This window comes from Cupressus sempervirens, chromosome 8, assembly GCF_028749045.1.
Source record: "Cupressus sempervirens isolate cs-2001-9-10 chromosome 8, ASM2874904v1, whole genome shotgun sequence".
NCBI classification, from domain to species: Eukaryota; Viridiplantae; Streptophyta; class Pinopsida; order Cupressales; family Cupressaceae; genus Cupressus; species Cupressus sempervirens.
The window spans coordinates 124,316,534-124,340,513 of record NC_143125.1 but is presented as its reverse complement, the minus strand read 5'-3'; positions in this window follow the sequence as shown (position 1 = coordinate 124,340,513).

The following is a 23,980-nucleotide window of genomic DNA, read 5'->3' as shown; positions in this document are numbered from 1 at the left end:
TTAAAAGAATATACATATGTAAAGATCAAGATACAACATCCTCAAATCCATGATACAAAGTACAGTAAGAATATATGAAACTATTCACCATACATGATACATCCATACATCTATAATGATAAAACATCTATCATAAAATCTAACCATCCATCATAATAATCCAAGAACATAGTGAAGGTAAATGCCAATCACGAAAACTCTAGCCACGATAACCACGGAATGGATCTCAATGGTAAGAGTAAAAGCACTACCACCCAACCGCGTGGAACCTAAATGGTCCACTCCCACCGCGCTGAAGAGATAGTCTCAAGTCCCCAAATAGGATAACAAAACCTATAATCATAAATACTCTCTAAGTCCAGGAAATCCTATAAGTATGCTAACTCAAGGGTTCCTGAAAAGATCGACATCTAAATCTCAGAGGTACCACAAGACACGTAGGAAACCTAATATGCAAGCGGGAAAGTGTCATCGCAAAAGTCATGTAAAAGTTACCCGAGCAATACCTTAGGAATCCCGGGTCCCTATTGATCCTACGGCCACTAGTATCGTCTCGTACTGACGAGGCATACTATGGAATGCAAGGTTGTAACCAAGCGTTCTCTCTACCCCATCCTAGTCTATACTAGCACTCATGGCATGGGAGAGAACATACAATTATCTTGTTAGGTTCATTTTCTCTCATTTAGTGTAAATGTTTTCACTTATTAAAAAAATGACTTACAATGGGTTTCTCAAGGCAGCCTCTTAGGGCTCCGACCCCCATTGCAAGCCACTTCCCGACTCTACACATAGATAACCTACCCTAGCTCATGAACTCGTAAAACAAAGAATCATAATAAAACCATCTCAGTCCTATACGAGCAACTGAAAAAAATCATAAAAAGATAATCCACAAATTATATCAGTTCTTCATGAGCAACAGATAACATCAAATAGTAATCATGTAATCACGACAGTTCTCTATCAGCAACTGAAGGCATCAATGATAAGTCACAAAATTCAATGGTTCTCTAATGAGCAACCAGAAAGTAATACAAGTATAACTGATCGAGACTCAGAAATGGTTATCACATATAACTGATCGAGACTCAAAAATGGTTAAGTTAGGTATTCTCAAATATATACACCTCAGCTTCACACAAGGAAACTGGACAACAACAAAAAACAATAACACAATCATGTCATAGAGCAGTTCATCACATTACCATGGTCAGGTTAAGAAAGATCAAAACCAAATCATCATGACATCACATTCACAACCCCGAGCCTCTGGTAACAACCTAAACTAGTCAACGCTAAACCAACCCCATAACACTCAAAGCATGGACAATATATAGAAAAACATCATAGTCACACAATTGGTTTTGATTTGAAAACATACAGTTGAGTTAAACAATAAGGTTTCAGTTATCAGTGTTTATTTTCAAGTAAAAAGTCTTATACATCAATTTGATTGATAAAATACTATTGAGTTAATGTGAGGTTTCCATTTCCAGTTGAACGTATGTTTTAAATAGATAGAACCCATAATTCACCTTTACCAATTATCCCGTTCCTATATCCCAATGAAACACCTAATTACCCCTAATTGTTCTTAAGTCAGAGTCCTAAAACAATCTGAGGGTAATATTTAAATTAATAAGAATACTTGTTGATCTTTGATTATAATAATCTTTACATTTATTGAAAACAATATTCTAATATCAAACTTGCTTAAACAAGTTTTCGATTTTAATTAATCTTTATTTAAATCAAACTTTAAATAAAATTAATTAGTGATACATAAAAAAAAAACTTCATATTATATTTATTAATAATTTATTTATTTATAAAATTATTAATAAATAATAATAAAATTCCAATATAATTTAAAATTTAATAAATTTTAAATTAAAATATAATAATATTAATTAAAACATTTTTTTTTTTTAAAAACAATTTACAAAAAAGTATGTCAAAATTTATTTTGCGTGTTTAAAGGCCCGCCAGCCTGCCATTCCCTGCGGCCGCAGGCAGCAGTACCACCTGTCGTGGCAGCGTGGCTGTGGGGCGTGGGAAGTGGTGGCCCCGCCCCACTTCAAACTATTTAATATAATTTTTATATATAATTTTTTTTTTTTGTATATATTTTTTTTTTAACAATTTTTTTTTTTAAAACAAATTAAGTTTTATTTTAATTAGTTTTAGTTTAATTATATTAAAACAATTCCCTCCAAAGGGAATATATATATATATATATATATATATATATATATATATATATATATATATATATATATATATATATATATATATATTTATTTAAAAACTTTCAATTTTACACTCAAACCCTTACCTAATCAAATCTCAATTTCTAAATCAGGAAAAACAAGGGCTCTAATAATTCATCCAGTCTTCATGGATATAGAAATTATTGACGAACAATTAATAAATTCACAATATTGAACAGATAAAACTTTCATCACAGAGAATTCAGATCTACAAACCCCAGACACGAAGAAGACAGGAAGGGATAATTGCATATTTAATGGATAGTCAAAACACAAGACCTTACCTGATCTTGATGCTATTATGCAATCTCCAGGAACTGTATGCAAATTCGCTCCTATCAATAACCTTCCCCTCGAAGACTTTCTTCGTATCAGCCTTCTGAAATTTGCTTCCAAAAATTGTCTCCCCAAAAATTCCTGTCCAAATTCGTCCATCTCAAAAATGAACCCCCAAAGTTGTGATAAGCAATTTCTCCTCAATTCGGGGCACTAATTGTGCGTTTACCCGAGAAGACTCTTTGCACAACTCAGTTAACTCCAATTTAACATTTATTATCTTTTCTTCTTCTTTTGCATTCAACTTTCATGCACATTAAGTTGAATTATTAAATAACTTTATTTAAAATTTCACTTGACTTCAATTCTTAATTAATTTATTACTTTAAATCTTATGTGCACTTTTAAGAAATTAAAATAACATTATTAATTTTTATAATTTAATCTTTTAATTTAATTCTTATATTTAACTCATGTTTAGATCATGCGATCTAGAATTCTTAATAAATTAATATCTTGCAACTTTTTAATTTATTTTAGAACTTAATTGATAACATATTTAATTAATTTAAATAACAATAATATTTAGCATTTATTTAAAAATGAACTCCAAATATATTATTATTAAATTAAATAAATATTATCATGTTCTAAATATATCTTGAACTTTAATTTCCAACTTGAATTCTTCTATTTAATTAATTAATTAATTAATTAAATATAAAGATATCATAATAATTCCTTATTAAATTAAATCATTAATTAGTCTTTTTAATTAGACTTAATTTATAGAAAAAAATACACCAAGGACTCATAAAGCAACATACGAAAACCCACTATAGAAAAATACATACCAAATCAAACAAAAGGGTTATAATCACAAAATTACATCATTTGATGCATTCGGAGGGTACTTAACTCAGATACTTGTCCTAATTATTAATTAGGACAATTGGCTAAAGGGTTTAGGATTTGGACTTAAGAGCTTTATCTCCCCTCTCTTACCATTGAGACAGTGTGATAGGGTACGCTCATCCTGACAATTCAGGGAAGTCGATACCCGGTACCTGCAACCTGTATAAAATCCACACATGTACAAACACAATATTCTAAGCTAAACAGACAATGGTAGGAAGTGGTGCATCGTGTAGATCCCGACTAGCAGGTGACTACGACTCCCTTCCTTAACCGTATCAGAAACACCATACATAAATAAAACAGCACGCACACCATACACATGCAGTATGGGGTAAGTATCCATAAGAAGCACATGGAATAATAAACCATCTAACTAATCATCATCGATAACTGAAACCATTGAATAATCATCATACGTGGATGAAATATAGAGTACCAAGTAATCTCATCATATAATAAACTGAGTGTAAACATCATCTGATAATCTCTAAAATAATAATACTTAATCATCAAACATAAATTGGCCTAAAAGAGTTTGGCAATCATATCATAAAAGTAGCTTGAAAATGTAAACAACGGGCAGGCACTACAGGACACATTTAACAATATGCATTGTAACCTTTAATAGGGCTGGTTCCTCATGAGCTCACTTCATAAGAGAAAAAATTGGTAGCATGTTACTGGTGGCTTTTCCCAAATCGGGTTTCCACTTGAAATCCTTGTGTCAAATTTTGTGATTACATTTGCGATGTTTCAATTTTACATTTCTACAAAGTTTATTTGACCTAGAACAATAATATATAGAGGGTTGAGGATATTGGATGATCTAATCAATGCATGCACAGATATGTTTGTTGAGTACTAAAAATTTTTATTTGTACATTTGGACCTTGGATAACTGATTCACCCCCTCCCCCTATCATTTATTCTAAATTATTCCAACAATTGGTATTAGAACTATTGGTGCTTGTGAGGAAATATTTTAAAGGTACTTGAAGCTAAAGATCAAGATTTATAGAAAGGAGGTACCCAAGCTAAACAAGGAAAAATTTCCTACATCACAAAGTTTGATGAAGTTGCATCTAGGTGGACTTGAAGATTTTTCATTCACAACTATGACCATTCAATTTGTAGAAGTGACTAGACCCCGTACTACTCAACAACTAAAAGAAAAGAAAGAACACAATCAGGCAATGTTGGAGATTGCATCTTCCCTAAACTATTCAGAGTTTTATGGCATTAAAGAATGCACTAATACTAAACAAATGTGGGATGCTCTAAAGAAATTCTATGGAGGAGATAAGAATGTGCTAAGAGCCAAGGCAAAAAAGTATAAGAGGAAAATTTTATGATATGAGAATGCAAGAAGATGAAACTATAGTTCGATATTGTGGAAGAGTCAGAGATGTTGTAAAAAAAATTAGAGGATCAAATGGAAAGATTGAAGATGAAACCGTGATTAGCAAAGTATTAAGAACCCTAGTGCCTATCTATGTTATTAGAGTCTCTACTATATAAGAATTGAGATGTTCTGTTGGTAATGATCTAACTCTTGCAGGACTAGTTGATAGACTCACTACTTTTGAACTTTCAAATTTTGATAATTTCAAATCTAGGAATGTTGACTTTAGGATCAAAGCTAAACTAACACTCAAAGAATCTAAAGATAAGAGAAAGAAAAAGGTAAAACATATTGCTAATGATACTGAAATAGATGATTAAGATCTAGATAAACTTGAAGCCCTGCTAGATAGGATATTTCATAGAGGCAAAGGAAAATACAAAGGTGAGTTACCTATCACATGTTTTAATTTTAATGAAGTTGGCCATATTGTAGCAAGATGTCATGAGATGACAAATGATAGAAATGGAGACAAATACAGAAGTAAAAGAGATGAGAGTAACAAGGACTATAAAGATAAGAGAAAGAAAGCTTGCTATATTGTTGAAGAAGAATCTAATGATGAATTAGATGATCATGATAAAGAAGCTATGTATGCTTCTATTGAAGATGATTCTGATTTTGATGAAGAAACTGCATTAGTATCTTATGCAAAAAAAAGTGATCGATGGATTATTGATAGTGGATGTTCTCATCACATGACTGGTGATAAAAGTTCAAAACCCTTGAGCATTATAACGGAAATAGTTTTAGAGTTGGTAATGATGCACCTTGTCTAATAAAAGGTAAAGGATCAATAAGATTGATAGACAAGATCATGTATGACAATGCTTACTATGTGGAAAGACTTAACTATAATCTATTGAGTGTGTAATAATTGAATAGTTCAGGATGCAAAGTTGAGTTTGAACACAAGAAGGCTAAGATCTATGATGTTAAAGGAGAACTCATTGCAAGTGGTGATTAAATAAGAGCTAATCTATTTCATGTTGACATCACTGAAGAAGCATGGTTTGTTGTACAATTTGAGGATGTGTGGCTATGGCACAAAAGGTTATGTCATGTAAATTTTGACAAATTTGTTAGTATTAGTAAGATGAAAAAGTTAGAAGTTTCCCAAAATTGACGAAACTTTGATTTGCAAACATTGTTAGTTAGGCAAGATGAAGAAGTCTACTTTTTAGAGTAAGACTCATACTTCAAATAAAATTTTGGAATTAGTTCATACTCATCCATGTGGACCAATTGATGTGAAAAGTGAAAAAGGTGATATCTATTTCATTCTATTTGATGATGATTACTCTAGAATGATGACAATGATGTTTTTGAGAGAAAAATCAAACAATTTTCAAATGTTTATGTGATATCTGACAAGAGTTGAAAAGGAATTTGGTAGAAGTTTAAAATGTTTGAGATCTAAAAGAGTTGGAGAGTTTACATCAAATGAATTCAACAATTTTTTGAATGAGAGAGGAATCAAAAGATAAACTTCTACACCAAGAATCCCTCCACAAAATGGTATAGATAAAAGGAGAAACAAATTTGTGATGGACTTTAAATCAATATTGATGATGGAAAAAAATGTTGCTTTGAAATACTAGAGAGAGGCTATTAGTACAACTATCTATACCTTGAGTTGAGTACAAGTCAAGAAAGAAATACATGAAGATGAACAAGAGAAGGAACCTAAAGATTACAAAATCTTTATGTAATACTACAAAGGAATGTCTACTAATACTGATGATTTAGAAAACCAAGATGCTAATCAACAATAATAAATGATTGTCAAGGCACATACAATGGATGTTGAGTTAAAATCAAAAGCCAAGATACACATTTTTTTAAGCATACATGAACATAACAGAGTAAAGAATGCACCATAAAATCAAGACTGGATTCAAACCATGAATGATGAAATTGATCATATTGAGAAGAACATGACTTGGACACTAGTAGCAAGACTAGAGGACAAGAATGTTATTGGAAAAAAGTAGGTATATAGAAACAAATTAGATGAGAATGGTGAAGTAATAAGGAATAAGGAAATATTAGTCTGCAAAGGTTATGCATAAGAGGAGGGAATTGATTATGGAGAGACATTTTCCCTAGTTGCAGGATTGGAAGGAGTAAGAACTCTTCTTAGTTATTCTACTTCTAAAGGATTCAAATTTTATCAAATGGATGTTAAGGCAACATTTTTGAATGGTATACTAGAAGAAGAGGTTTAGATTGAAAAACCTAAAGGATTTTTTGATCCAAACAATTGAAACATGGTATGTAGATTGCACAAAGCTTTATATGGTATAATGAAAGCTCCCAGAGCATGGTATGCAACACTACAGAATTATCTTGTGAAGATTGGTTTTGAGAAGACTGATGGCAACAATAATATATACTTGAAGATAGAAGGAGGTAAAAGAATTTTACTAACTGAAATATTTTTTGATGATATCATATTTGGAGGAAAAAATGCATTATGTAAGACATTTGAAAATGAAATGATGAAAGAATTTAAGATTTGTATGTTTCAAGAAATAAAATTCTTTATTGGATTACAAGTATATCAGATGAGACATGGTATTTAAATTACTCAATTGTAGTATGTAAAGAAAATCTTGAAGACTTTTAGTATGGAAGATTCAAGACCACTTAATACTCCCATGGTGATAGGATATAAACTATCCAAAACTATTGATTTAGCTAAGGCAAATAAAACATTGTACATGTCTATGATTGCAAAGTTGCAATATATAGTTCATTGCAAACCTGATATTGCACTAGTTGTTGGGATTGTTGCAAGATTTTTTGAAAATACTAAAGAGAATCACTCAATGGTTGTTAAGAGGACTGAGATACTTAAAATGGACAAAATACTATGGTCTTTACTACAAGAAGAATGACAGGTTTGACTTGAGAGCCTATATAGACACTGATTGGGCTGGAAATATTGATGATAGTAGAAGCACAAGTGGTGGAGCATTTTTCTTAGGAAGAAGATTTGTTTCTTGGACTAGCAAGAAACATAATACAAGATCTTGATGTCAAAAATCATTCATCGCCTAATGCAATACATGAGATCGAGGTCTTAGAACATGTACCTTTTTATTGCATTCACTTTGATTATATCAAAGCCTAAACTATGACACCTTTAAGTTTGTCATGTTGAAAAAAAATTTCACCAACTATATAAAAAGGCCTTAACATAAGTTAAATTCATAATGTGTACCTTTACTATTAAGAAAACTCCAATTTTTCCTTAAAAAATATATTTTGCCTAAAAAATTCACATCTTTACATTTCAAATCAAACTATAATTTTATATTAAGCAATATAATTTAATTGTTCAAAGAATCTTGACCTACATGATATCTTAAAAACTAATATTTATCTTTGAAATGTATTTTATTCCCTTTACAATAGGCAAATAATAAAATGGTTGAACCCTTATTAGACAATTACAAGAAATATAATCAAATTTTTAAATATTTTTGTTTAAAAAGACGAAATAAAGTATTCATAATATTTACATACTCAAAAATTTAATTTATAATAAATATTATCACAATTTATTTGTTAGTAGATACACAAATAAATAAAACATCTAAACAACATGGGATAGTATATTTCAAAATTCTTAATATTTAGGACTTCATATAACTAAATTCTACTAAAAGTGATCCATCACCATCAACATCAATAAACGTTCCAAGTATAGACACAATCTCTGCGTCTTTTATCAAAAACATTCATAAATGCTTAACCTTCTAAAATATTTGATTCCTTTCTTTTTTATAGATACCTTAAGAGATTACATTTTGGGTATGCATGCATTGCATGATAAAATGCATGCACTTTTAGATATGCATTTCTTGAATTACAATTTTACATAAACTATTTTTATACTTTCCTTGTACACACTTATCAGCGATTCTATACTTTCCCTTCCACACACTCCCTTCTCCTACACTTCAGTATGAACTCTCATTCTGCACGATCCTCTACCCGACAATGTCATTCTTTGTGTTTAGGGCACTCTCGTTCTACACGATCCTCTTTCCAGGTACCTTAGGCTGGTATTACCTAAAACCTAAATTAAAACGTAACACATAAGAGGAAAATGTAAAAAAGTTCTGCATGTACGCATGAATGCTTGCCATGTACGTATGAACTAATGACATGCATGCATCATCATTCCTTGTATATTATAAGAAACTACACCTTTTAGATCAAGAAAAATAAGTGAATTGACAATGACATTTACATATGTGTTTATATTTTTATTTAGTAAATTAGAAAATACTTAATAGTGTGATTTGTTTCTTGAATAATCATTTGCAATGATAATATATTACAAGTATTAATATATTAGTGAAAAACAACACTTTGAGAAAAAATAATTTAGGTGATAGATGAGTATAAATTCTATGATTAGCATGTGCATTGTAAGTAATGTTGTTATTGATGGAATTGTTTATAGATACATATTGAAAAATAATAAATTAGTATCATTCAATTGTTCTTAGATGTTGGTTATGTTCTATGGATGGTTTATGTAAAATTATATTTTTCCTAAAAATTAGAGTTTACTATTGATCTAGAGGAAGTCAATGTCAATTATTTGGAGGACCTAAGGGATTAACAATAATCCATCATTTGCGCTTCTTCCAATTATAAAAGCCATCTACATGCACAAGTTTATGTTAGAGAAATGGTCTTTTATATTTTCAAGACCCTCAACCTGAAATATAGAGCCCTATGAGCTAAAGTGGAAGAGCTTCAAAGCAAAGAGGTTGAAAGAGACTTAAAGGAGAAGGGTGAGGTTAAGAGTAATATAGATAATTTGGTGAAGGATCTAAAGGGAAAAATTGATAAAATACAAAATGTAATTAAATGTCCTAACCAATTGTCAAGGATTAATGTAAGCTAGTGTGGAAATCCTAAAAAAAACTCATAGGAAATGTAGACTAAGAAGTAGGTTTAATGTTTATGCTAGATCTTCAAGATTCTAATTTGAGAGGGAAGACTATCAACCCTAAGAAATTTATGAAATTCCAAATGCATAAGAAGTAGGAGGAAAGTCTCAAGTGCCTAAGAAATCAAGATCAAGGAAGTAACACCTGTAGAATTAAGGAAATTTAATAGTAGCTAAAAGAGAAGGAAATGGGGCTGGTCTATGATGTAGCTTGTGTTGCCTCATCCCTCTAGTTTTTTTTTCCAATGGTTTTATATATGGGTCTATAAGTTCTTGTCAGTTCTTTGTGGCAATGTTCTTTATTGGGACTTTGATGCTTAAATATATCTATAAAACTATTGGGGCTTTTGCGTCCCTCATGAAAACGCTATTTATACCTAAATAAAAAATAATTAGAGTTCACTAACCAATTTTAGTTGTGGTACCCATTTGAGAAAGTAAATCATATTCATTAAAGTATGTGACACACTTAATTTGGTCATTTATGTCATCATCAACAAAATCATTTTTAGTGTCCACGGTATTGGAAACACAATTAATGTGCCATTGTGTGTAATTCATTTTGTTGGATAATTCTAAGTTTCCATAATTTCATTTTTTTTAATTCCAATATCAAGAGCCTTACAATATAATTAAATATTTATATAGAATATTTTTACTTCAAAAAAAATTTCAAAAGAATTATTTTCTTCATTTGAAGGTTGTTTAAAATGGGAATGGAAAATTGTAGCTATTTTCTTTTCTCTTCTTTCCCACTTTCCTTGCTTTTAGTTTTATCTATATGAATAGATTTGTGTTCATATTCCATATAGCTCAGTGTATGTAACCTATTGAAAGCTTACTTGCACTTTGTGATATTGATATGTATTACAATAACATTATACGGATGTCAAATGATATAAATATATTGTTTCTAGTATTTAGCATTAATTTCTATAGCATATAGAAAGTTTCTTACTCCCTAATATTGTGATTTGTTACTATACACATGAAAAACCTTGGATAATGTGTGATAACCTTGCCTTTAGGGTTAGTTGTAGGTAAGTACAAGAAGTTGGGTCTCACTTCTAGGCAAAAAGTGCAAATGTTTCTCCTTTTTTAAAAATGTTTATTGTCAATTGATATTGAAATTTGAGGCATTTAGAGATTAAATATATAAAAACTTCAAAATTAAAAATGAAAGTGCTCAGAATCTACTTTTTCAATATTTAATTTATTTGTGTACCCATATGATGGATTTTTTGTGTGGTATGGATCTTTAAAAATCATTTTTATCAAAATGTTTGTTTAAGGAGCATACCACAGTCATGTACGAACACCATAATTTGAACTGAATAAATATTTTTTTGTAAATCCTTCTAAAGGAAGTTACCTAATAGACCAAGGATTGAAGAAAATATTTTTCCTTAATTTTTTATCAAGTAATTTTTTTATTATTAATTTTTAATTGGCTATAAAGATAAATTTTTAAACATCCCATGTACAGACACCATAAGTTGATCAAAATTTCACTTTTCCAAATTTTCTAATAAAAAATCTTCAAAAGAATTGTATGTAGATTGATGACATATAAATTAATTTAAGAAAAACCATAATATGAAAAAAGTTATTAAAGTTTTAGTGAACTCACTACTTTACATTTAGGTACCACCTTTGATTATAAAATAATGCAAAAATAGTAAATAAAATCATAACACAATAGAACTTATATTTTTGAAATCAAGATAATGAGGACTCTAATGGGTTTTTGTTTTGTAAAAAGTTTGATCAAGAAGATGCTCTAAAAATTATGGAAGGCCTAAATTTTTTAGTTTAATGCCTTAGTCAAATTTTGAGAGGTCAAGGTATAAACTTGGTCTCACCAAGCCTATCCCAAACCAAAATCTAAGGTGGGAGAAAAAATCCAACCCAGTGTTGTGAGAAGCAGGCACCCATTTTTTGAAATTAAAAAAAGGGCACGCATATTTAGAAGGTAAAATTGATATTTTAAATCCAAAAATTAAAAATTAAAAATTTTTAAAAAATTTTTTTTTCAAAACCAAGCACCCATTTTTTGAAAATTAAAAAAAAGGGTACTCAATTTTTTAAAAAAATGGGCGGCCATTTTCAAAATTTTGATTGGGCATCCAACCATAATACAGGTGCCCATTTCTAAAAGTGCATGATCTCAATCCATAGACTTTAGTGGATTTGAGACCCAACTTCTTGCTTCCAACCTTGTATCAATAATATTTCAGAGTATATCAACATATGTTTTAGACTTCTTTTATATTTTTGAAATGTAGATCTTGATGTATCAAAGGAGGACTTTTTTGGAAGTAAAGAGACAATAATCAACATTTTATCTCCATATGGATAGAAGGTTTGGAATTTTATTCAACTAGTCAATATTTATTCTAGTTGTATAGGATATTTTTTTGTTCTAATCAAATGCTAACATTAAAACTTCTTGTGGAGGCTAGTAATATTTTTAATGAAAATTTAATATTTTCCTTTATTTTAGGGAGAGTCTATTTTTTACACATTCTATTTCTTTGAATAATATCAAATATTTCATTGTGATGAAACACAATATCTATAGAGAAAATTGTATTTTACTAGCCATGCATGAATTTTCTAATACAAAATAATGTTCTCGATTACCTCATTACATTTACTATGAGGATGCCAAGATTATACAAATCTATAAAAGTATTTCAAATTTCATGACTACATTAACTTCATTACTATAAAACTAGTCAAGCATATCTATTTTCAGTGTAATAGGAAACTAGAGAATTCTATCAATGAGGCTTGATCCAAATTTTTTAAATTTAATTTCATACCAATAATGATCAAATTCAATAATTGTTGGGTGACATCATCGCAACATATTCTAAACCTCTTTATACATAAAGCATCATGGTACATGAATTTTGATTGACATTTCAATGCTTGTTTTTGGTTTTTAATTTTTTTTGTCCTTGTCAATCTTCAATTTAATTTTACATAGATCAAACCATCTTGTATCAATTGATTATTGTAAAAAATAGGGTTCGAGTTCCAATTTGAATAATTATAGAAACAAGATGTTTTTTAGCCTTGTTATAATACAAGAGGGTACCTCTTATTGATGCCAAATTCTACATGATCTTATAAGAAAATTGGTCATCCAAAGTGTTCTTTTTAATCAGTCTTTTAGAGATTACACTTTCATTGAAACAACCTCTTCTAAGTTGTTTTTGAGAAAAAAACAATACCTATTTTCTGGAATTAATGATACATAATGAAATTGTAAATAAATAGAAAAATAAAAAATGTCTTATCACTAGTACATTTTGACAAATATGTGACTAAGTGTCTAAAAAAATAGACTCACATCTAGAGCTTTTAGTCACATGCCTAATATTGATCAAATTCTATTTTCTTAAACAATTTATTTGTATAAATAAGTAAATAGATTTCTAGTTTAGTCATCACATAAAATCACAACATTAGGGGAAAAATGACAAAATAATTAGTTGTTGGAGATTTACATTACCTAGATTATTTTTAGGTTTCTTTTAGTTTAACTAAACATATGACTTATTGTAAAATTAGCAATAAGATTCAATAGCTCATTATCTATAAAAAAATTTAATTAGGAAATTAGTTAGTTTATTAATAACATATTTCCACAATCCATGATAATATATCGGTGCTTCTCAATAAGACTATCAGTGACTTTATTAGGATCAGCATTTGAGATCATACTCAATGATTCATCATTAGTATGAGAGGGATAAGAATGATCCAAAACATTTATGCTGATGAAAATCACACACAATTTTATCTAGGAGCATGCATATAAAATAAGTTAGTTGTTATAGTTATTCTCGTAGGATATTATTCATGATATTTGTATAGCTTATAAAGCCATTTTTATTCAATATAATGAACATCTAGTTGAATATGATTTGGTCAACGCATTTTTATTGCTATACTATGGTTCTCTTGTTTGGTATCAAAGAGAATTTGGATTCTATACCTATAAATTCCATAGAGGGAACTTGATAGTCTCCTATTGATGAAGGGTGATCCCTTAATACTGCAAACCCATAAAAAAATGAAAGAAATAACAACAATTGTGTAGGAACAAAATATGCAATTCTTATTATTGCCACAAATAAAAAATTACAAAATTTTGACATACAATCTACAAAATAACATGGGCACCTTCCATAAAATAATTTGCAACAAAGACCTGCAAACTATCACCAAGAGTTGTCCTAGAAAATGTATGGGCAATCCTTATCTAGGTATTTTTACACTATTCAAAAAAATTCTAGACATCAAACCCTAACCATTCAAACTGACTAAATCTAAAAATACATATAGAGTTAGGGAACAGAAACATATTCTAGCAGCACTACATATCTTTCAAAAAATCCTTTCATGAACAAAATATATTTGGGTAGCACTACATACCTTTCCTTCTTTCTCCTTCAATGACTTCAAATTGTGTTTGACTCCATCCTTTGCCAAAGTGTAGGTATTTTCTTTCCCATCATTTACATCATGCCTATCATATTTCAATGCCCTACCCAACAACATTTAACATGTGTCCATAGGTATGATATCAAAAAGTACCATATCCTACTAGTTTCCAATCTTGAAATTCACTACGCACTACTCATTGACCATTGACCACGACCTTGTGGTCATCCTACACTTAGGAAATATGGTATCAACACATATGTCTCTTCCTCTTGACATTTAACATCATTTCCATATTTTCTAATATAATATTGTTAGTACTTCCACCATCAATGATCACATCACAACACTTATCTTCACATTTGGACCTTGTGTTAAAAATGCTCCTACTAAGATTAGGTTCATTCTCCACACTTAGGAAGACTCTTCTATTAACTAAGACTTCTCCTCTTTTAGCATCTTCAAAATGGGATGATGGTTTATATTTTCCAACGTACGACTCGTCAAAGAAAAATCCTAATATTGAACAATCTATCGAAAAGAGATATGTTTTTAACTAATAGGTACTTTCATTGTGAAGGGGACTTGCGATCGACTGACCAAATTTTCTTGCAATGCCCTTATGTTAGGGAAACTTGGATGTGTATTCTCCAAAAATGGAACCTATGGTAGACAATGCTATTGAAGATCAAATATTTTGAACTGATGTAGAAATATCATAAACCTATTGTGGACAAGCACTTGTAGATGCTTCTCCCTCCTCATGTTATGTGAAATCTATGGAAGGAACAAAATAATATGGTGTTTAGGGTGTCAAAGATACTTCTTTTCTTCCTTTTTCAACTCACCAATAGTTTGTTGATGTCACCATGCTTTTTGGGGAAGCTTTGATCTTGGAGGTTATTTCTTGGAATGCCTTGCTCAATGACTATTTTTCTATCTTAGGATGGTGTATAAAATTTGAAAAAAAGAAATATCTTCTTCTTTAACACTAAAATAGAGGTCAAGATGAGGATCTCGAGGTTGTTGGGTTGTAGTACTATTGTCATTCCAGATACTTACCTCGGTCTTCCTTTCTCAGTTGTTAAACCTTGCCATGCCTATTGAAATGGAATCATCAAGAAATTCTAAAGTGAATCAGCTGGTTGGAAGAGTAAAATTCATAGTTTGGGAGGGAAATTACTTTTTCTTAAAGCTTACCTCCAAAGCACTCTAATTTACTTTATGACCTTCTCCTTTATGCTTGCTAAGGAAGCTAATGCTATTGAAAGGATCCATTAAATCTTCCTTTGGTATAGCTCAAAGGATAAGAGGAAAATGCCCCTTTTCAACTAAAATCAAGTTTGCAAACCTAAAAAAGAAGAGGGCCTCAGAGGTAGAAGTTTTAGAAAAATAAACAAAGCTTTAATCTCAAAATTAGTTTGGTTAGTTTTGGATGGTTCAAAAGATTGGATGAGGATTGTCAAAGTAAAATATCTAGCTAATGGCATGTCTTTTCTCCTTTTAATGGGTGATAATGTTAATGGTACTTTTGGAATATGGAAGAACTTAATAAAAATCAAAAGGTATTTTTAGAATAGGGAGTAAGAGAATTTTTGGTAATGGAAGGAACACTTTATTTTGGCCTAATTCTTGGGCTAGTAACACCCCACATTAGGATTTTTTTTATCAAACTAAGAGCTTATGATTACTATTAGCATCAAAGTGTAAAACTGTATTGTTTGGAGAAATGGTAAGGCTAAATAGTTAGATCTATAAATTCTTAGGTTGAGACAAAGGGATGCAAGGAGGATTGTTGGTATTCAAAGAGAGGTTGTATGTAGTCTTAAAAAATTTCTTCATAACCCTTTTGTGTTTAGTTTGATGTGGGATGAAAAATGGATTTGGAAGCATAATAGAAATGGTCTTTTCTTGGTCAGGTCTACATATACCTCTATTGATCTTATGTGAGATGTAATCCAATTGTTGAAAGAGGGTTGGATTCCTAACCTTCCACCTAAGATTAATTTCTTCTAGTGGGAGGTTTCTCATAAGAATATCCTAAATTTATATAGCTTGAATAAAAGAGGATTTAATCTATCTAATCGATGTGTTTTATGTGAGATAGATGTTGAAACTATTGACCAATTATTTATTCATTTCTTCTTTACTAGAGATCTCATGAGTATTGTTTGGTAGGAGACCAAGATCAACATGGTGATTCCTATGTCTATCAAACTTCTGATATCTTAATGGAGTAATGCCCCTCAGCTCCACTGGGTCATGAAAAAACTTTGGCTTCAAATTCTTCCTATTGTGTCTTAGGTTATGCGGAAGGAAAGAAACAAGATAGCTTTTAGAGAAGAAGAAATAAAATATTACCAATTTTTCCATTACTTAGAGAATAATCAGGGAAAGTATCAGTAATGCATGTTTTCCTAAAGGACTGACCTTTCTTGGATTGAAAAATAGTTTGATAATTGGAATTGGAATGGTATCTTGAAAAAAAAAGCATTCTAAAAGGAAACTTCCAGAGGACAATTGGATTAAGTTTAATGTGGATGGATTCTCTAAAGGAAACCCTATGATAGTAGGTGTAGGTGGTATCGTAAGAAACAAAATGATCCTCTTATTATAGGATTAATTAAGAATGTATGAATTAACTCTAAGAACTATGTTGAGGGAGTTGCTATGTCATATGGAGTGAAATTGATGCAAGATTATGTAGTTGATCACATTGAAGTGGAAGGGGAATCAAAACTTATCACTTATATTCTTCTAAATAAGAATAGTTTCACTTGGCACATTTAAATTTTCATGAGTGAGTCTAAACAATTCCTCTAGTGATTTCACTAGGTTAGAATTTTCCATAACTTAAGAGAAGGAAATAAAGATCTTGGCTTTATGGTTAATTGGGGTTTAAATTTTCAATCATTTTTTTGGTCTTCATATGGCTAAAGAAATCTAATATATTTCAAATATAAATATTAGCTTTTAAGAAACTATGTAGGAAGAATTTCTATGAAAGTATTATATGATAAGATGTTTAAATTTTTTTTTAGGTAAGGTTATTTAGTACATAGAATAAGTACAATATAATGATTGCATACATTTATCTTTTTTTAAATTTCATATTTAAATTTCTTAATGTTAAGAAACAATTGTTTGATTTGAAATGTGAAGATATGAATTTTTTGTGAAATATGATTTGATTTTTTGGATAAAATTGGAGTTTGTTTTTTGTACAAGTGAAGGCTATTAATTTGACTTATGTTAAGAGATATTTATATAGTTGATAAAATAAAATTTCAACATGGAAATGTTAAAATATCATGGGTTCCATTGAGCATGAGATTCCCATTTCCCCTAAGCATGTGATTCAGAAGGAAGTGATGGCCCTAAGACAACAAGATATTGAACATTTCCTTGAGGTGGTGAGGAAAGATAAGTGCATTCCCTTTAAGATTGTTGATATGGATGAATTGAAGGTTAAATTTTTGGAGGATGATCTATAGAATACGAAGGTCAACCCCACCTTTGGGGTGCTCTAGAAAACCAAAGCCATTTCCTTTTTACTCCTTCTAGATGGAGAAGTGGACGTTAATTCTAGTAAGACCCTCAGTCTCAAATACAAATCCCTTAGTTCTAAATTGGAGGAGATGCATAGGAAATTGTAGAATTCTATTAACAATGGGGTTTTTGGGAAAATGAAACATTTACATAGTAAGATATAAGAGTTGTAGGAGAAGGTCAACAAAATGGAGGCCTATGTTAAGGGATTGTAAATAGTTGCTAGAATATTTTTTCTATGTCAATTGATTTTCTAAACAAACTGGTGGGTAATGTTGATCAAGACTCTAGGAATAAATTTCTGTTGGATCTTCAAATGGGTGATTCTACTACACAAATTGATGGTTCATGAAGGTATCTATGATCAGGCACAAAACTATCCTCCTGATTTTGGTAAGCTAAAACATGTTCTACTAAAGATGTCTCACCTTAAAGAAGAACTAGACAACTCTACTATGGGGCTAGTTTGACTTCATGTGTTTGGTGGTGGGAGTTATTTTGTGTTAGGCTATTTTTAGTTTTTATTGGTTATCTTTTTCTAGTTTTAGGTTATTATTTTTTTTTGTATTTATTTTTGGTTTTTTGTCAAGCCAAGATAGATGGTTTTTTGGGATTTATTTCTTTATCTTTTCTAAAGACTAGATATGGAGTTTTAGGTCCTCCTAAAACATCTTTTTACACTTTAATTGTAAAAAAGTATACATTCAAAAGTCATTTAATAGTGTAATTGGAATTGACAAATGATGATAGTTTAGATTGAATAGATGAGCTATAACATAGGAATTGGTAAAATCAAAGTGAACCTAAAAAAATTTACATACCATAATTCCTTGATCTCATGTAGTACATTGGGCAAGAAATTTTTTTTGAAATCACAACTTGTATTTCAGTGGTAAAGTGCACTCGTTGCCTATTTTTTTACCTACTTGGTGGGGAAAATAATATGTGGTAAAATATTCAAGGATGCAACATATAGTAAGCTATGCAATATGATGTCAATGCAAGCACATGAACTTTTTATATTGAGCATAATGTTTATGTTTGGATAAGTCTTGAATCCATATGATAATTTCACATAGTTAGCATTAATTTCAACACATTGCTGAATTAATGTCAATGTGATTTATGTTTTATGGTATCAATAATTTTTTCTCTATGTATTCTTATATTGCAAATATATAGGTCAAATTTTGATTTTTTTTTTAGTTTGGACTTGTTACATTCAAGATTTTTTGGTTTAGCATACAATGTAGTAATTTTAAATTTTTTTTGAGTATGTTTATAACTAATTGTATTCTCTCTATGAAATGTGTACTTCACATTTTGCTACATAGTTGTTTTTGATGACCTACAATTTTTGACATAAGTTATCAATATCCTTAGCTCCATTCATTTTAGTTGCAAGAATATTTTTGGCTTTGGAGATGTACTTTCAAATATGATGGTGTTTTTAAGTTCTGGCTAGCCTAAAATGCCTACACCTTGATTACTTGTTTTGGTAAATGCAAGGATATATGCACCTCATGTATGATACTAATTTTATTCACAAATATGGCATATTGTGGTTCACTTCTCAGTCCTTCCTATCACAAGAATATCCAATGCCACTGTATTTAATTAATTTATTTAGTCCTTGTGTACCTAGGAGTTGGGGACTTCATAAATACAAATTTAGTGTAAACAAAAGATGAATCATTCAAGTATTAGCATGATATAGGTTTCTATTTATATGAATGTTGTGAAAGTGTGTATCTATGAAATTAGACATTTTGAAAGAGGATCTATCTCCCTGATTTCATAAGTACAAAAAATAGTGCAAATAAGTGTGAGACTTAATCCATTACCTATTCAAAGAAGAGAGTATGACATTTTTTACAACTTTAATAGACATGTTGCACTTGTATATTAGTATTGTATCTTTTAAAGTCTCTTGTATTCCATGTTAGATGACTAAGAAGGGAAGGGGATTGAATATTTTATGTTTAGTTATTCTACAATCATTTCAAATACTTTAGTACCATATCAAAATGAATAATCATCAATAATAATTACTCAATGATATAGTTCAAATTTATAATTAACTCACTTTATCAAATTCATCCAAATTGTTAATTCACTCTACATTACTTTTCCAACTATTAGTAATAAAATTATACTTACCTAGTTGTTACCAAGTTGTAGTAAAAAGTAAATATTTTGAAAATCAGCTTCCAACATAACAACAATGACACATTTAAAAACAATATTTTTAATGTAATACCCCTCCTTTACTATCATTCTAGACTTCATTGTTAAAGTTCTATACAACTCTTATATAGTTGTGTTATCCCTTATTTGATAATTGAAATGAGATACTTTTATATGTTGAGTAATTGATTATGTCAGGTTATAACAATTTCCTACTTGCAAAGATGATACTTTAAATTTTCTCTTAATTAGTTAATGAAATTACTTTTGTGATGATGTCATTGGTGTAACTTATTAAGATATTTAATATTTTGTCATGATGATTAGACTTTCATGTTAGAAAATAATATTTTTGATATATCAAAAAATAGACAGAAGTGGAGATGACCCCATAGTACAAAAGCTTGGAGAACATGCAGTACTTACACCACTACAATTTAATGAATTCCTTCTCTAGGCATCAAAAACATCTCATTGACCAAAAAAATTCAAGTCATTCCTAATAAAAGAATTAGCAGAAACAACCATATTACCATAAATTCTAAACCAAACAATATAGTAAAAGTATAATCTATGGGTGCTATTATGTAACCATAAATGTTCTATCTTAATCAAAATTGGCTCACAGGGCACAATGTTCACAAAATACCATATCATAACAAAAATTAAAATATAGAATAGAAAAAGGAATAGCTCCCCTCTTTATCATCTAGGTCCTCATCAGTTAGTTTTTCCTCCTCCTCCTTGAAAAGCTTGTCTAGCAGGGTCTTGATAAGATAGGTGCTAGAAAGTTATAGAGGGACCAAGTCATTTCACTTTCTTTTCCTATTTCCTTCTTTTTAATATTAACTTATAGAAAATACAAAGTGGTAGCTGCAAAATGCATAACCTTAGTCAAAAACTCCACAATGGTCAAGGCCTCCTATTTTTTGGTGAGATTATACAAGGCTTTCTCACGGCTCTCTATTCAAGTTTTACTTTTATAATTTTCCTGGTGGTGACTCCACATCTTCCCTCCATACCCAGTATCCTCCTTTATTAGGGAAGTGATATCCTCATCCAATATCTTGTTTGGGGATGGGTACATTACATGGTATTTTAATTATGGGATAAGGTAGCCTGATATCTATTCTCACAAAGTCAGGTTGAATGTATTTTATCTTCCTCTTTCTAGTAGGTTTTATTTTAGTCTCCATAGATTCTAAGCTCACTTGTTTTCTAGGGAGCGAAGATCGTAAACTTCTCCATTTTGATCCACTTGCTAGGTCTCTAAGTGAATTTATTGCTATGCCCAATATACGTATCAAAGTCTATAAAGCTTTAATGTTCTTTCCAATTCCAAGGGAATTTTCAACATCTATTTTTGAGGCTGACCTAGAGCTTGGGTTAATGGAGACTTGGGGAGTCACAGTGGCTAGGGAATTAAATAAAGGGGTAGGTTCAGAGAAAGTTGGAATTTGTAGAGTTTGAATATGAAGCCCTGATATAGAATATAAAAGAGTTTCCCTTCTTCCATCTATTTTTGGACATAAATACATTGTCCTCCCTTGAATACAAAATACAATGCAAGAAAGAGGTTAAGTCCTAGTTTCTAAAGTGATTTAAGATGGGGAACTGGTAATAATGCAACACCTAATACTGGTCTTCAAGTGTAATGTAGGCCATGGTGACATAGAACACAATATCACATGGCTTAGGTAGATCATCAGTAGAGAAGCTACTGTATATGCGCATAGGTTCCTCCTTACAATAGAAACAATTCCTTAGACTCCTTTTATACAAAACTCTAGGCTTCTTTTGCTAGTTGTTTCCCTCAAGAGACAAGAAACCCACATTAATAATGAGCTCCTCTATAATTTCAAAGGCATTCCCATTAATGGTCACATTTTTGCTAGCCCAAGAATTCACAAATTTTAGGGACACATTCTTGTTATACACTTCAATACACTTAATGAATGGTAAAATCCATCCTTCCTGCAAATAGACCCTCATCACCTCACTATCTTTGTTGTAGTCTCTAATTTAATCTACCTCAATATGGTTTGAGCTAGAACCCATGTCACCTTGTCCAAGCTCAAGCACCAAACCCTTAGTTTCAACCAAAATTTCATTGTTGTAGGGAAAAGCTTGTAAGAAAAGGACCTTTAAGATTATATCATTGAGAATGATCTCTTTGATATAATTAATTATTCTATTATGATCAAAAGGCCTCACATTTTCCAACTTCCACCCTATATTTTCACATATGAATGGTTACTTTCCCATCATGGTTAAGTAGTGCTAGCTATACCCCATTCCTATAAAATGATACAAATGGGAATTTCCATTATTGTCTTTCAATATGCCTATCTTTGGTAGCTATAATCCTTTTACATGATAACTGTGGATTTTCCTCTCACCTTCATCATAAATATTTATGGTGAGAATACCTCAAAGGAAAATAATCTCAAAATATTTTCTATCTTTAAATACTTTATGACACTTAACACAAAAGTGTCCTACCTTCCTAGGTATATTAAAAATTTTCACCTGTTGTACCTCTTCATACTGCACCACAATGAATTTGTTATCTGTCCTTGAGACATTGGATGGATAGTGGGGTCTATGTAATGTCATCATACTTTTATATTCCATCAAAGTTATGACTCATTTTAGATAGGTCATCTACTAGGCTATTGATTTTCTAATAAATATGGATCATGTGGACCTCTTGAAGCCCATGCATCAAGGTCCAAATTTCTTAAATGACTGACTTAATCTTTCATCTACTACTTCCTTCTCCATTAAAAAATTTGATAATTAACAACGAATCACCCTCAATAGTTAAGCTTTAAATAATTCTTTATTCCACTAACCTTATGACCCACATAAGGGCCAAGGCTTTTGCTTCATTATTTTATCCACTTCCGCAATTTATCACATAGACCAACACTAGTTTTTCCATATTATCCATGATAACCCTACTATTCGAACTCCTTGAAATAATGGCCAAGCCATCAAAGTTAAATTTCATCCATGAATCTAGAGGAGGGTACCACTTGAGGGGTTCATGTGATGTTTCCAATGCTAGATATCACTACATTCCTTTAGGAAATTTATTATTTCAATAGCCGCGATTGAAGAATTGATGGATTTATCCTTAAAGTTGTAGTTATTCCATTTCTTCCAAATTTGACAACACACAATAGTAGGGATGATTTTCTCGAAGGTTTTAAACATCTAGTCCAAAAACTAATGGAGATCCCCATTAAAGCACCACTTAATCTCTCATTTAGAGAGACTCTCCCTCCATAATTCTTGAGCATAGGGGCAATGTATGAGATGGTGTTGATGGATTCCACAACATTATAGCATAGCATACAATAATTAGCCAGCTAGAATCATTCCCTCTAAATATTATCAATGGTGAGGATAGTACAAAGAAAAGTTGTCGAGTAAAAGAAATTGGTCATTGGTAGGATCCATGAATGTCAAACATGTTTCCAATCCCTTAGAGTTTCACCACCCTTAATGCAACAAATTTAAGTAGATTTCACTGTGAAATCTTCTAAGGGGGCCATGTTTGAAATTAAGGAGTCTTCCATAGGGTGGAAAGGATACAACATTTATTGATTATTTTATGTAGATCAATTAGCAATCTCTCACTAGGATGATCATGATCTTGAAATCTTTTTGACGCAAGAGCATCCTGGGTGTAAGAGCAATCTTGCATCACCCTAAAATATTTTTATTTTTAGTCCTTTCTATTTTAACATGGACTAGTAGATAGGGTGGTTACTATTTATGGAACTTTCTATGAGCTCAAAATGTTCTCATTTTCTATAGGAAGGTTCATTTTATAGTTATAAACCTACCATAAAAATCTCATCACTCAAGCTTAAGTATTGGAGAAGTTATTGTCAATTTTTGGAGGAAAAGTTTCCAAAATAAACTTCATGCTCACTCTTG